Raw genomic sequence first — 15,138 nt, forward strand, 5'->3', positions numbered from 1 at the left:
GAAAAGACACACACACACCCCCCACCACTCACTCCCCCCCCCAAAATGCAACGGGGACTGAGCCGGCTGCCGGGAAGCGCAGGCAGCAGCACCCAGGCTCGGGGCTCCCGTCCTCCCTCCCCTGGCTTTCCCCTTCCCTCCTGCAGCAGATTCTGCAATCAGACATGCAAAGAAAAAAAAAAAAAAAAAGAAAATCCTGAAAGAGGAAGACTGAAGTGTTGAAAAGGCTGAGCTCAGAGCGCCGAAACGGCATCAGGAGAGCAGTGAGTGCGAGCTGAACGGCAGAGCGAATTAAGATGCATGGTGCATTTTTGGCAAGCACAAACCCAAGCAGATCAGAGCTCTGCTTAATTTGCTCTGCTTTTCTACAGCGCTTTTCTGCATGCCCTTTCCCCCCCACACCCCACGCACCCCCCCAAATAGTTTCATGTCTCTGCTCCTCTGCACAGAGACACAGTGATAAAGGGACGGTGCTGCAGGTGGGAGCATGGGTGTAGGGAGGAATTACAGGTGTAGGACTCCAAATATTTCAAATGTCTGCTTCTGCCAGGGACAGGGCTTTGCACTGGGAGCAGAGACAGAGGCACGGGCTGAACTAACACCTCCAGGCTCTGCTATGCACCCCAAATTGTCCTAGTCCAGAAGAGGCAGCAGGATTAGGGAGGGGAAAAAGGGGGTGGGGGGATTAAAAAAAAAAAAAAAGAAAAAGCAGCTGCAGGGAGGATTTGCAAGGGCAATTCTCACACCCATACCCCTCAGTGGGGAGCAGGGTGCCCCCATCCACCCTCATGGGGACCCCATCCCAGCGGGGCATGAGCAGGGCTCACCCTTGGGTAACTCCTCACCCGTTGCTGCGCAGCCGCATCCCGGGCCCTGGGAAGAACAGTGATATGTGATGGGCTGTACATCCCGGGGCATCAGCCCTGCTCCTGCAGGGGCTTCTGGGGCACCAGACAGCTTTGTCAGGGCTCCCCAAAGGAAGTGGGGGGTACTCATCTAGTGAATAAATACCGAGGTGGGAGGGCTGGTTTCTCCCCGAGCCCCACCTGCTTGCAAATTACTGAAGTGAAACACCTGGGTGCGGAGAGGTCCCCCAAGTGCCTGGCGCTGCAAGGAAGAGGAGCACGGGGGGTTCTCCACCCCTGTGAGAAGCAGCTCCCATCCCCAGGCACCTGTAGAGAGGCTGTAGGTGGAAAAGCACCAGGGGGAAAACACCTGGGCAATTTTTGCTCCCTGCCTCAGTTTCCCCACCCGTGTCAGAGAGATGCTATTATTTTAGCTCAACACTGGGACCAGACTGGAGGAAACACTGAAGGGGAAGGTGCTATGCCACATGCTCCAGCTTGTGGGGAACATCAGGTACCCCGTGATGCCCAGCCAGCACATGGGTTCATCCCTCAGCAGCAGAGGGGACAGGAATGTCACATTACCCACAAATCCAGTGCCTGGGTTGAGACCAGGTCTTCCCTTGTACTGGAGCTGGTGCAAGGTCACATCCTCCCCGTGGCACTTGACATCAGTCACACCAGTGTGTGAAACCAGTGTGAGGCCATCAGCCCACGCTGGTGTCACCGCTGGGCGGGCCACAGGGTGGGGACACATTCAGGGAGCACACACCCACCTTGGGGACCCACTGCAGTCCCGTAGCACGGCAAGGCTCTTCTCCTCTGGGCAGATCAGTGCTGGGACCTGGGGGAAGACACTGGCACCTGGTGACGCCAGGGTGGCATTGCTTTGCTGCGTGCATGAGCACCCTGCACCCTCCTCACCCACCCTGGTGGCAGCGTGTCCTGTGTCCCTCCATCCCCCGCAACCCGAGGCAGTTACGTGCTTTGCACTCCCCTTGCAAAGATGAGGTTTAACCCCCAGAAAGTTGGGGAGGTCCCAGGTCGGCTGTCCTGGGAAGGGGGGACGCAGGAGCCCATCCGCCCCCACAACAAGCACACCCCGCTCTGCCACCCAGTGCCAGGCGGCCCCGCATCAGCAGCTGATGAGGAGGGTTTGTGCCAAGCCACGGCTTCCTCTGCCGCTAATAGATAAAGCCGCCGCTTGCTGAGGAAACGTGGCCGGGCAAGGCAGGGGAATGGGAGGAGCGGGAGCATCCAGCTGGGTGCCCGGAGGACGGGCGGAAGGTAGGCAGGAAAAGAAAAGAAACGAGGGGGCTGTTCGTCCTCCCCGTTGCAGGCTGCCAGGAGGGGCTGGCAAGTTCGCTGGCAGAAGAGACTGCAGCAGCAGCAGAGTCCCTGCCACAGACAGCAGACAGGCCACCAACCTGGGCGGCCCCTGGTCCTGCTTCCCCCACTTGAACCCACCACCCCTCACCAGTCCATGGGTAGATGGAAGATGATGCTCAACAAGGGCAGCGCTACCTCTTGCACACCCAGACCCGAAAGGGGACAGGAGTATTTGGGAGCTGCCGGTGGTGGGAACGCACCATCCCTGCCTCCCTCCCTGCCTCCATCCCTCACTCCTGTCCCCGTGGAAGAGGGAGGCAGGAGCAGGGCATGAGTGATGGGGCTGTCAGAGCGCAGAGATGGTATCTCAAGCAGAGGCCTTGCCGTTATTGCTCTGAAGGATGCTGGCAAATTGCTCTTTCAAGAAGCATCTCCATGAAGGATGAAATCTGTGCCTTCTGCAAGAGCTCTGCCCCACAGGAGCTCAGGGGATGGGTTCCCTCTGGTCTTCGAGAACCTCCAAGAATTCCGTAGGATGCAGTCGGAGGAGACTAAACCCCAGCTTCTCTGCAGACAGATCCCCATCTCAGCTGCTCTCCGCATGGGGTCATGAGCTGCTACATGAGGAGTGGGGCTGGAGGTGCCTGGGAGGCTCGTGGCCACGGACGAGGGCGGAGGCATCTGTTTTGTTTGCACTTCTGCTCTTCCCAGCTATGTGGTTGCTTTAGCATCGTGCTCTTGGGCTGACCATCCCTTGGGGACAATCTTTTCTCCTGCCACCCTGCTTCCCAGGTAAAGGCTCCCCAATGCACCACTTGTCTCCTGGGGCAAACAAACACCACAGCCCTTCGGGGCATGACCAGAAAGAGATCCGTGGTCCAATATCTGCTCAGTCATCATAAGCTCCGACATCCACTCCTGCCTCTGATCTCCGTATCGATCCGGCAGGCCCGCACTGAGGCATGCACCGCCCTGCTCCCTATTACCAGAACAGCGCTCGCCGCTCGCTGAAAATGATGAGCTGACATTTTTTTCTAGCCCCCCTCTCGTCCAGAAGGATCTGCAGATCTGCCTACAGCGGGACCACTTTGCACACCTCTGAAACGCAGCCAGCCCCGGGGCGGGCAGAGCTGCTGGTTGGTGGCACACAGCGATGCTGGGCAGTAGCACGGGGTGCGAGCTCTGACCGGAGCAGCGGGGCGAAGGGTTTCATCCCCTGCCATAGGAACTTGGCTGTATCTTCGTGCCCCCCTTTGCAGAGAGACCCCAGGAATTTTGGAAGTGTTATTTTTGAGAGGCTCCAGCTTGAAGGGTAAATGCTGGGGAGGTGCTGCCAGCTCTCGGGGAGGGGGTCAGGGCTGGTTTTGGGGACATGGTATCCCCCACAGCATCACTGGCATGGGCTGCAGGAGGAGAACATCAGCCCCTGCAGAGCCAAGAGGTGTTTGCCTCTCGCCTGAGCCGTGCTGGCACACAAGCATCAAAAGTGCTGCTGCCTGAAGCAAAGCTCCTCATTCCCACCACCCTGGGAAAAGCTTGGAAGCATCTTTTGATCTGATGTCCATATCGCTTCTCAAGTGCTTGGCAGGAGCCCCTGTGCAGCAGGGAAGGTCGCATCCAGCACACGGGTCAGCCTGGCCCCAGGAACCTGCAGGGAAAGGGCAGGGGGAGGCGAGCGGGGCGATGACATTTGGGCAGCGAGAGCTGTGTGATGAAGGGTGAAGGTCTCAGCCGGGGGAGGATGGCTGGAGGGCAGCCGGTGGTAGGAGATTCCAACCTTGGGTTGTCCTTGCTGATGCTGTGGGCACGTGGGGACAAGAGCAGGAAGAAGCCATTCCAGCCGATGTCCTGTTCATAAACTCTCCGAGGCTGTTAAGAAAGTTCAGGGAAAAGCACCTAACCGGGAACCTTTCGCTAAATAAACAGGAACAAAAGTTTCAGGAGAAACCATATTCAAGTGAGGTCTAAAGAAATAGCCCTGTCACGAAGATAACAAATATTGCTGTGCTTGCATTCATCGCTAGAACCTGAACCGGTTTCTCACCTCGGCAGCTCCTGAATTAATGTGTCTAGCCAGGGAAAAGGGTTGGTCATGGCTATAATGTCCAAGAGACGGTCCAAGGAGGATGTCTGCAATGGTCCAAAAAAAAAAAAAAGACTGAAACAAAGGTCTTGGAAAGCTGAAGGAATAGGAAGGAGAATAATGCTGAGCAGATTATAGCCGCAGTCAAGAAATCAAGGCAGCGCTTTGATCTGGCAGCGATGCTCTGCGCAGAGCTGGTCCATCTCTCAGGGAGAGGAAAGAGGAGCAATTCTGAGCGCCGGGTGGGGAATCTCTAACAGGGACAGGGCTGCAAAGCCTGAGGGCGGCTGCTGGGAGAGAAGCTGGGGAGAGGGCTGCAAAGGAGTCCCAGGACACACTCCAGACGGCCGTGCTCCAGGCAGATAACGGGAATTATAGTCCCGGCATTGTTCCTCTGATGCCCTGCCATCTGCACGTCTCTCGGGGCGTTTTATGTGCTCAGAGCTACTCGGTTGTGGGCACAAGTCAGGAAATTCCCGATGTGAGAGGTCAGACCGTGCAGTCACGGACACAACCCTTGCCAGGACAAAGGAGCGGAGGTCTCCATCGTATTCCCCGTGGTTTTCCTCAAACCAAGGCTGTGCTTTCAAAAAGCCCACGTCCCTAATTCAGTCACTGAATGTGCAAGTTCTGCATGTGGGACTGCAAGGAGGTCAGTGTCTAACGGGATGTTGTTTCCTGTATCATCAGAGAGATCCTGGGATATCCCACAGCGCAGGACCGTGGTGCAAGAAAACTTGCTTTAGATTTTAAAAATAGTCAAAATGAACCAGCTCCCTTCCCCCAAAAGAACACACAACTTTCAGCTTATTTTCAAGCATGCTTTTAAGAACAAAAGGAAGAGCTACATCCATACCAAGCCCCGTTTTCTTGCATTTCCTGTCCTCTGGCCAGGCACCCGCACCGGCGGTAGCATCCCTCCCACACCGCCACGCGGTCCACAGAAACTGGGGCCGCCGCTGAGATGCTGGGAAGGAAATTGTGTGAAAGGAATAGTGGCCATGACACACGCCTCATCAGAGAGGTAACAACGCTCATCCCAGGCCCCTACCAAGCCTCCAGGTTGAATCACAGCTCACTGGAGAATCAATTCCTCCTTGCCCTGAGCTTTTCCCTGCACATGTGCACAGAAACGTGCTCCACAAACCCCCGCCAGCCTTGTGAGGAAATTCAATTGCTTTAGAAAAAGCTCCCCAGCCTGTTTATGCCCCCGAATCTTTCACTGGTCTCCCTTCCTGGGGGGCTCCGTTGACTTTGCAGAGAGGTGCCAGAGCAGGGTTAAGCAGGAAAGAAACTCATATAGCAAAATCATCATAAAATCATTTACCAAAATCTTTTTGTAGGGTGCTGCTCTCCCAAATAAACCTGGTGAAGTTGGTACTGTCTACAGCAGGGTAGGAAAGGCAGTTTTTACCTGGGTATTGGGGTTCTGATGTAGAAGGGACGTACAGCCCCATCTCAGCATCACGTGCATCTAATGTGTTTCCCAAGTGTCAGGGGGATGAGGGACTCGCAGCCCCCACAGCCAACTGGGAAGATTGCTGCAGCCCCAGAAGTGCAGAATTTCAAAAATCTCTGCTACCTCTCTTGTCCCAAGGATGAGTTGAGTCCATGGCTGCTTGAAATGGTTTCCTCGTCCATCAGGGGAACGATGAAACCCCAGATTGCTTAAGACATCTCCCCATCCCACGATGGGTGCAAGTGAGACAGCTCATCCCATGCTCAACCCACCGTGCAGGGAAAAGTGACCATGCCAAACCCAAAGGGACCGTGACCTACAAAGCCTGGCTTAACCTGGAGCCCTGGGCTGAGAAAGCAGGACCCCAAAACTCTAAGACCCAGCTACCTCACCCCGCTCCAGAGAAAAGCAAGAGAACACAGGATACTCCCCCTCATCAGCTGGTGGCATCTGTGTTTTCCTACTTTGACGCCTCTCCGGCATCACCCGAAAGCCAGAGTTCCCAGAGCATAAGGTAATGGGCTGAGAGCAGCCCCGGTAGCAGGGTGGTGCCTCTGAGCCCTCCTCTCCAGGCGCTGCCACGTTTGTTTCTCAACATGGGTTTTTCAGAGTCGTTAACAATCCCGCTAATGCACAGCATCTCATCTCTCTCCGCCCGGGGATGACAGCAGCTGGGGCTCAATGGCATAATTGTGTTTTGATCCCTTGTGCCAGACTTCCTAGACACACGCTGGGAGTTGATACCACCTTACCGGAGGGGGCCTTGCTGTAGGAAACAGCTACCACGAGCTCTGCTCACCTGGGGAGCAAGGGGGGGCTTGGAGGGGAGCTCTGGTTTTGGCTCTGCAGGAGAGCCCTTCACCGTTCCTATGGGGCTGGGCTAACGAGGGTTCAACTGGGAGACCCTGGGGGATGTGAGTGCACTGGTGGGGATGGAGGGATGTTGCCCTCAAGCCAGGGCTTATGGTCCTCAGATGACCCCTTTAACACCACCCGCAGCCCCCGGGAGCTGCAAGGGGAACCGAAGGCAGGAGCCTGGTGTGTGAGCTGTGGCGAATGTCCTGCCAAAGTGTCTGCAATAAACAAATCAATAATTAAGGGAGGATGTACATTAGCCTTTGAACACACTCCAGGTAGAGCTTATTTTAGCGCTTCCAGGGAAAGTCTGTGGGGTGAGCAAAGGTGGGGGAGGCAAGGTGCAAAGGGCCAAGGGGATGCAGAGGGATGAGGTGCAGGTTAGGGATGAAGAGGATCGGGAGGAGGAGGGTGAGATTTATCAGGCAGGAAAGTTGCAGGATTAGGGATGTGTGTGGGAAGCAGCCAGCTGGGGGAACCGTCGGAGGGCTAAGGAGAAGAGGGATGCGGGCATTTGCAGGGGCTGGAGGTGATGTGCATGAGCACGTCTGCAAGTGTGATGAGCACAGAGTCCACATGCCGGAGCTGAGAATTGGGGATGTGCCACGAGAGACCATCATGGATGAGCTGTGCGGAGAGAGCACATCACCAGCACCCCAGTCCCCCACTCCTCCCCATGCCTGGCAGGTGAAATGCCACCACAAGGTGTTCTGCGTCTCCCAGCACTGGTGGTGCTCAGGGCCTGCTCCAGCTCCTGGTGGGCTGGCTAGTGGCCACTGGCTAGGGGCTGGGCATTGGATGGAAGAAGTGCTCATCTCAGCCTCAGTCCTTACACACTGACTCGCGATCACCAAAGCAAGATTGTGCATCATGGCTCTATTCAACTGTGGCTGTTGATGATCCCCAGATCTGCTCCACCAGGTGAACAAAGGGTCGTACAACAGCTGGGAGGTTTTCTTCTCCTTGAACATGCAGTAGTTTTGTTTGCCTACTCCTGCCTGGCTCCTTCTCCAGCTATGTCCCTTGCTAAAGACCACTGCCTCCCCAAAAGCAGCCCTACCAACCTCACACTCACCTGTCCAGAGCTCAAGATGCTAAATAACTTGCCAATCTCCTGTCCAGCCAACTCCAGACCTATAGTCTGAGAGAGAGCATCCTATAGGGGGAAATGATTTCTCAGGTCATTTTGGTTGGTGACAGGCACCAGCGAGTGAAGCTCCCAGGTCCCCATGCTCCTCTGGGACACACTGCCAGGGTAGGAAGGCAAAGAAGGACACCAGCAAGCCCTGAAGATGTCTGGGCAGCAGGCCATTTTGTTCTCCACATTGGTGCCCGTATCATCCCTGTTCTGCCACTTTTAATACCAAACCCAAATAAAATAATAAAAGCCAAAGCCCGAGATCTCGCAGTGCAGATAAATCTTTGTTCTGCTAAAAAGGGTGAGTCCCCCACATCTTTTAGCCCATTGCTGAGCAATTCTTAGCACTGAGCAATTGCCCCTATCACCCCACCAATCTGTAAAGAGGCTCTCCCCATCCTTATAGAGAAAGATCTGGCTGACGTGATTTATGCCTACTGCATATCCGAGCTGGCTTGCCACAAGCCTCTGCATTTGGGCTAGTGCTGGAAACCACACAGGAGCATCAGCTAATGCGAAACAGAACCCACCTTCTCAGCAGGATGGGGTCCCCAGAGCCCGTCTTCCCATTCCCCGCCACCCCGGGTTCGGCTTCTGCTCCCCCTGCCAGGCAAGGCTGTGGTTTATGATAGCCAAACGCATCAACAGCTGATGGTGCAGCAGCATTAACCAGAGCCCTGCCAACCCCGCTCCTCCCAGGGAGCTGGGGATGCTCTGGGAGGGCTCTGGGGAGGGATGGAGGCAGACCTCTGCCAGCCAGAGGTTCTCAGCCACCCGCTGCAGAGCTTCCAGGGGAGCCCGAGTTGGTCCAAAATCTCGAACACTTTTTCTCCAGCAAAGAGCTTCCACTATGAAGAGCTATGAGTGAAACACTTGTGATGCAGTTCAGTTGAGTAAAATAAATAAAAGTGACTAATGACTCTGATTAAATATTAAAAGATCACTTTATTTTTGCAAATACACAGAACATTGCACACAGCTGAAATCTGAGATGGCCCCTACAGCTGAAGTGACCGAGGAGAGCTAAAATGACACCGGGTTTTTCCTTGTGCTGTAACAGGAAATATCCGGAGAAAGACCTCTGCCTCCCACCAAGACAGAGGTGGGTCCAGCAACCATCTCCATCGGATGCTCGTGTGCAGATTATCCAAACAGAGCTTCTACAACCAAGACAGACAAGCTGAGCCTCCAGACCACACTGTGCCAGTCTGACCTGTCTGTGTGTACAGACACTGCTGCACTGAGCAAGCAGAGTCAGTAGCAGTTGTTTCACCATGGTACAGGGCTCCTCTCGCTCCCTTGCCTCCCTCAGTGATATGCCAGAGCCATCAAACGAAGTTAAGATAAATGTTTCCTCCTACTGCCTTGTAACGCTGGCTAGAGGGGAGTTCCTCTCTCACCAGTCCCACAGCAAGCCCACACCATTTCACTGGCCCCAGCAGCCCATCCCCATTCATTCCTCCCGGAGCACTTCTCCCCATGTCCTCCCGGAGATCCCCCAGGCACTCCTGGTTCTATTTGTCTGCCCACCTGCAACACAAAGGGTTGCTGTGGTTTTGGTGGGCGAGAAGATCTGCTGGAGAGGTCGTAGCATGGTGTGCTGGAAGCCCAGCAGCTCTGGGTGCTCTGGACCCAGATCCACCACTCCAAACCTTCAAGGAGAGCAGGTGAGACACACCAAGATGTACCAACTGGAGCAGCCTAGCTGCCGGACCTGGGGGATGCGGTGCTAAGCCAGAGGAAAAGAAGGGATTGTATGGTCCAACATCCAAGTCCCATGGCTTGGACATGGGAGCCCCAGGCTGAGCAGCCAGGACACCTCCATACGGTGGATACACGTGAAGAGCATGTGGTTGCTTCACAGGCAGTTTGCACCAGGAAGAAAAGACACATTTTGTTATGAAATAGTTCCCTCAGCACCATCTGGTTGTTTGCTCCATCCCCAAAAGCCCACTGGAGAGGGCCATCCTGACCCTAAACACAACTTCCTTCAGACTTATTGCGACTGAGCGAGAACATTTGTCTCGGTGCTAATTTTATTATTTTTTTGCTAAGCAGGAGCCCAAGAGGCACTGCAGCATCATCTGTGCACCAGCCCCATCTCTGGAGGACCCCAAGAAAACTACTGTCCTGCACTCGTCCCTTCCCGTGCCATCTCCGGCTGGCCACAGCCACTGCCCAAGCACGGAGAGGGACTCTGCTCGGTTAAAATCCTGGTTATTAGGAACTCAAAGGGAAAGGAATGAACGAGTGCCAAATGGCGAAGGATAAAATCGATATGGAGAGAGCTGTTATTTAAGCTTCTGAGCTCCGGGGTATTACAAACGTTGGAGAGCAATGAAATAAAAATGATACATAAAGTGACAACATCATCATGTCTGTATAACTGACGCCCTTAGCAGCTGTTTGGTCTGAACAACAGAAGTAAATCCAAATCTGTGCCTGCTGCCCAGGGCTGTCTGGCACTCCTAAGGGGGCACTTTGTGATCAGAGAAAGAGGAAATTACAGGGTATTTTTGCCAACCGGATCATTTTTAACCTCCTTTGGTCACCGTGCCCTGGAAGCCTGAAGGATCGCATCGTCAGCAACCCACTCCATGGACCAGCACATCAGCAATTCTAGAAGAGGTTGGGTCTTCGCTGCCAGTGGAGGAGACCCCATGGGGTACCCCAGCAAATTCGAGGGTGTGGGGTGGCAGTGAGAGTCTCTGGGCACAGCAGCCAGCCTGCTGCCATGGCCAGAATCTGCCCCTCGCAGGACACCAGTGCCTCAGCCAGCTGCAAGCCAAACTGCACTGCACAGGCGATGCCAGGGCCAGATCCTGCAAACCAGGAGTGAAAACACGAGGCTGGCCTGCAAAGTGTCCTTTCTTTGCCTCCGAGGCTTTCTGGCACCCTCTTATCACCCTTTAAAGCTTCCCCACACCAACACAAAGCAAAAACATTTTTATTTCTCTCTATTGGTGGAAAATCAAGACTTTTTTTTTTTTTTTTCCTGGCTTTCTCTACTGCTCCATCATCTCCCCTCATATTGACCAGACCCTGGCAGCTTGTCAGTCCTACCAACTCTGCCTGCAAGCTGCCCCTCACTGCCAGGCCCCCGGCGCATCATCCTGCCTGGGCGTGCGTGGGTACCACCGTTGCCACCAGCGGTGGTCAGCGTTGCGGTGCCCTGGGACCCCAGCAGCCGCCTGGGACCAGGCTGGGCTGTCAGACAGCACGGGTGGGGAAAGAGCCACGAAACACAGTGCTTTGGGAGGCAGAGGGCCACCTTGGCGGACGCAGAGCTTAAATACTGGGTTGCAGAAGGATGCTGCAGCGAGGGGATTCGTACTGCCACCTTAGGGAAAGCAAAAGAAATGCTTAACCTGAGAGCGGGAAGCGATGTCACTCTCGCCTTGGGTTGAAGACCGGCTCCTGCAAAGCCAAGGCAGGAGTTTAACCTCCCCAGCATCGTGGGGAGCTGGGGGAGAGCAAGCGTGTTAACCCTGCTTACGGCTGCGCTCTGCGGCTGCTGCTGCATTAACCCGGCTCCGGGAAAGCGCCCGGCCCCGCTCCAGTGCGGGCAGGCAGAGGCTTTTAGCACAGCCCAGCCATTACAGCACCACGCGTTATGGGTTTGCCGGAGGGAGAGGAGCAGCCTCTGGCTCCCAAAGCGCCATTTAACCTCCCGGAGATGCTCAAGGATGCGCCGGCGGGATGTGCTGGCAGAGGGTGAAGCAGCACCAGAGCTGAACAAGGCAGCATAGCTGTGACCACTGGCACCGGGGCAACAGGGATGAACCCAGTGATGGGCTGGGGCTGGGGTGGCCAAGCTGGATGGGAACAGGGAAAGGGCAGTTGCTTTCTCGTTGCTTGCTTTGCCATGCTGTTCCTGAGCCTGGGGAAAACTGGAATGGCCTCCAGCCCTTCTCTGCCCAGATTGCCTTCCCTGGGCTTGTTCCCTGGGATTTTGACACCTTCTTGCACCCCTGCAGCCCATCCTACAGCCCCAGAATGAGCTCGCAGCCGCTCAGATCCACCCCACAGGGCTACGGTTTTCTCCTACTCTGCCTGCACCCAGCTCCCAAGCAGCAGAAGAAATGGGGAAGGAAAGGGGGATTTTTTGGACTGTGGGTTTTCTGAAGGAGAACTGGGATCAGTGCTGCTTCAAGAGAGGTGAATGGACAGCAGGGACAAAGCAGGTGTGCAGGATGGGGTATGCTGACAGCATCACGTGGGATGGGATGTGTTCAGGTGCTTCAGGGCAGGACAGAGGGCTGCACTCTGTCTGGAGAGATGCAGTACCTGGGAAGGGTCAGATACAGCAGCTTGGCAGGGCAAGGAGCTGCTGACAGCCACATCCAGAGAGTAAACGTGGGCCAGTGGAAGAGAAAGTGTCTAGAGAAACCTGAGAGCGTTCCCTGCTCTCTGCTCTCCATGATGCTTTCAGTCTTTCTGCTTCAGGGGAGAGGTGGAAGGTCCCGGCTGCAGCCACAGACACCGCCTAACCCACAGGTTTCTCCCAGCCTCTCCAGCATTCTTGGGATTTGATTCTTCTCACATCCCCCCAAACCCTCATCAGCGTCTCTCCTGGTGTTGCTCAGCTCCCGCACACAACCCCAGCCGGGGCTGCAGCACAGAGCATCTCCGCAGTGGATGGTTACGCTGCGCTTCGCCCACTGAAAGTGTTGGGAGTAGGGAAGAGGAAGAAGAAGAAGAAGAAGAAAGGAAAAAGAAATCGAAGCAGAAAAATAGCCTCCGGGCTCTGACTCCGTTTCTGTGAAACTGCAACTAAGTGGCAACAAAACTGGGGAAAATGGGGCTTTTCCCATTCTGCTCTACACGGGCTCAATTCCCAAAGTGGGGGGAGTACAAGAGGCTGGGAGTGCAAGAACAAGGCAGGTGCATCTCCCCTTATAGATCTCCCAAAATCTTAACCCAGGAACACTGAGGAAAGCCAAGAGAAACTTGCCAAACAGAAACCTCCCTGTAAGCAGCAGGTTAAGGCAGGTTTCCTTGGATACAGGGAGCACTCCAGCTGTTTAGCAAATGGCCAAGAGAAAACTCCAGCCTTGCTTTACAAAACAGGCAGGGATTGATGCCACCTTCTCCTGGCTGCCGGGGAGCAGGGAAGGGGATGCTCTGGGGCCAGCGGTGGAGCCTGGTGCAATCAAGGGGACACCAGCTGTGGGGAGAGTGCTGATGCCTGCTTGGCTGGGATGCAGGCAACACAGGGTTGGGCTCTTCTGCGTCGATTTTAGGGCTGGTCCTTTGCAAAGTGCTCATATCTAATGAGCGGATGAGGAAGGTCCGGCTTTAGTCCAGCGGATAATCCATCTGTGCTGATAAGCAAGGTTCCTTATGGATAATTTAGTCCCAAGGAGTGTGAACGTGGATGTCCCGAGGGATGCTCTTGTGTCTGCATCCGCATCCCAAGCTGTGTCCCATGAGCAGGCATGCAGCATCTCCCAGCCTGCCTAGCTGCCCAGCCAGGACCTGCGATGAGCAGCTGTGTGCAAAGCAGACTCGCTAGAGGTGTCTCTGCCCAGAGAGGTTGGAAGGGTTTTTCCAAGTAATTAAGCAAGCACCGGGTGCTGGGAGAAGCCTTGTGAGGAGACACAACGTGCAGCTGTGTTATTGCTGAAAATGTGGGTTGCAAACAGCTCCCCCAGGAAACGCAGGATGGAAGAAAGAAACTGATGCATAAGGTAAAGGAGCAGGTCTTCTGCTCTTCGAACTCACCCTACAAGCCTGGCCTCCAAATTCAGAAGATGTCAAGAGAAGCCCAACGGGGAGGTGTTGAGACAGTGGTGGCAATCCTGGGATAGGTCCCTCGTGTCCCTCTGTGTCCGTGGCAGCACAGCAGACCAAAGGGGGCTGGCTGGAAAAAGGAAGATGAAGTGCAAGGAGTGTCCTGTTTATTTGGTATGGCACTTTCTTCTGGTTTAAGCTGATTATTTTTTGGAGGGGGCTAAGCTGAGGCAATGACAGTCTGCATGGGATATGAGAATGCCACTAGGACAACTGTCCTAGAACCCAGTGGAGTGAAATTTGGCTGGCTGGCCTTCAAAACAAAGCCAATGTGGCTACTTTAATTGGAGGGGGAAGGCGTACTACTGCGCATGTCCCTGCTAGATGCTCAGTTAACACAGTCCAGCAATTCCTGGGATGGTGACAGAGAGCCCTGGTTGAGCTCCCCCAGCCATTTTTCAATTCTGCTGCATCTTTCCCTTCGCTTCATCAAGTCATCGTTAGGCAAACGCTCAAAGACGACACCAGGAGCAACACAAGGGAAAGCAAAGCTTCCACGTCAATGCACATGACTTGACAATGCAAATAGCTTGGGATACACAGTGCATAAGTATATATTATTAAGCAGCAATAAATGAATGAATTTCCCGTACTCGCCTGGAGGGAGGATTCAGGAAAGACCGAGGGAACCGACAGCCTGAATCGCTCCCTTCTCAGCTTGTCTCTATCGAGTGGCTCATTTGCCCTGGGTGTTTGAAATTGATTCAATTAAGATTCTTTGTGCATTTAGCTATAATAATATAGGGACAATTAAACCTAATAAAACTCAGGTAGTTGTGTCCTACCCTCCTTATGCCTTCTTGTTCCTCTTACAGCATCCCATGAGAGGCCAGGGCACGCCTGATGGATTCAAATGGGGCAGGATGAGGGGTCAGCCAATACAGCCCTGATCTGGCTAATCCCAAATGTCCCAAACCCCACACAGAAGAGCAGAGATAGAGAGCAAGCTCCCATTCCTGCATTGGCCCAGAGATCAGCCCAGGTGCAGAGGTGGCCTGGGATGGATGGGCTGGGACAGCTGGAAGGCTAATAATAGGAAGCATGGGGAAAGTATTAAATAGGGGTCTCCCCAGTTATGGATGGGTCCAAGCTGAACAGATGAAGCTAGATGGAAAATAAACACTTGGCTCCACTGAAGAAACTTGGGAGTTCACCATGCCTTTGAGGACCAGATGACACAAAGAAATCCCATAGTGTCCTCATGAAGACTGACCCTGATGTAAGTTGGCAAGAAGGTGCTCCCAGTACTGTCACTAAAGAAGTGGGAGAGGCAAATGTACTCAACGGGCACTGCCACAGAGAGTCCTCATAAAGGTTTGGGCCCAGTTCCACAGGTGCATGTCCAGGCTTCTACCAGCTGCAGTGGTGGGACAAAGGAACAGATCCTTGGATGATCTTCTTACAGGGTCCAGCCACCACCTTGGAGCCTCTCTCACCAACAGGGTCTCGTGTGCACACAGCAAAGGGACCAAAGCCACAGCACGTCAAAGGCAGGGCTTAGGACCTGAGAAGTTAGATGCAGAGCGCTGCATTTCTTCCCCAGAACTGGATAAAGAGTGTGTGGTTATGAGCATGGCCATCAATGAACCACAAAGCCTTTTAGCATCCATTATTTGCAACTGCTGCTGAGCAAACA

The sequence above is a fragment of the Charadrius vociferus genome, unplaced genomic scaffold, assembly GCF_000708025.1.
Source record: "Charadrius vociferus isolate BGI_N301 unplaced genomic scaffold, ASM70802v2 scaffold190, whole genome shotgun sequence".
NCBI classification, from domain to species: domain Eukaryota; kingdom Metazoa; phylum Chordata; class Aves; order Charadriiformes; family Charadriidae; genus Charadrius; species Charadrius vociferus.